Consider the following 1,192-nt stretch of genomic DNA (forward strand, 5'->3'; position numbering starts at 1 on the left):
CCTTTCCCACAATGGCGGTTCCCTTCCCTAACAAGGGGGAGAGTGAATCAGATGGGGGCTTTCTCTCCCGCACCACCCCCTCCCTGAAACAGTCTCATCGTTAGATTCCGAACTCCACATTTCTGACCGAATACCAATTCTGCCATCTATCGTGGGGGGATTCGAACCCGGGAGTCCCCAGAACCGGGTTGATATCCAATCAATAATGGCACTCGGCCGTCACTCCTTCAATCCCCCTGCGATGGCACGTGAACTCGCTGGTGATTCCGCAGGTTGCAGGAGTAGGTGAAGCCCTTCCCGCACTGAGAGCAGGTGAAGGGCCTCTCCCCGGTGTGGATCCATTGACGCCTCAGCAGGGTGGAAGATGTGCTGAAGCCCTTTTCGCACTTGGGGCAGCTGAAGGGCCTCTCCCCCGTGTGGACCCGCTGGTGGGCCAACAGTTGGGAGAAATGTCTGAAGGCCTTCCCGCAGTGGGTGAAAGGGAATGGCCTCTCCCCGGTGTGACTGCGCCGATGAGTCTCCAGGGCAGACAGGACACGGAAACCTTTCCCACAGTCGCCACACTTCCACGGTTCCTCCACGGGGCGGGATTCCTCAGGTTTCTCCTTGGCCACAGCTTCAGCTGCACACAAACACGTATAGAGCCCCTCCCTGCCGTGAAATCCCCTTCCCAGGCCGTATAACTGTTTCAGGCTCCACACACAGTGCGCGGCAACAGTGGGGGCTCTCGTCCAGTCCCAATGATACTGAAAACTTCCTCAAACAGGAACCGAAAAGCATTGATCCCTCTCACAGAAATCACAGTCAAAAATCGTTGCGGTCCCGATGGATTGAGTGACTGTCAGACATTGACGTCAAAGTGAGGACTGCAGACACTGGAGAGTCAGTCAAAAAATGTGGCGCTGGAAAAGCACAACAGGTCATGCAGCATCTGAGGAACAGGAGAGTCAATGTTTCGGGCATAAGCCCTTCATCTGTTGATTTTGAAATTTCAATCTTCAGATGTTCAAATACTCTGCAAAAAGAGATTACAAAAGTCATCACTATCAGTGCAGGGTAGAAATTCAGAACAAGCAATTCTACTTTCTGTGGAATATTCTTTTGTTGTTCCACAAAATTGAAAGCACCAATCCACTCTCTCTCCCCCTCTGTTCTCACTCCGCTCTAACTCATTCCCCTGAAGGTGCTGATT

This window comes from Chiloscyllium plagiosum, unplaced genomic scaffold (genome assembly GCF_037043375.1).
Source record: "Chiloscyllium plagiosum isolate Xiang-an unplaced genomic scaffold, Cpla_swu_hap1 HiC_scaffold_27, whole genome shotgun sequence".
NCBI lineage: Eukaryota > Metazoa > Chordata > Chondrichthyes > Orectolobiformes > Hemiscylliidae > Chiloscyllium > Chiloscyllium plagiosum.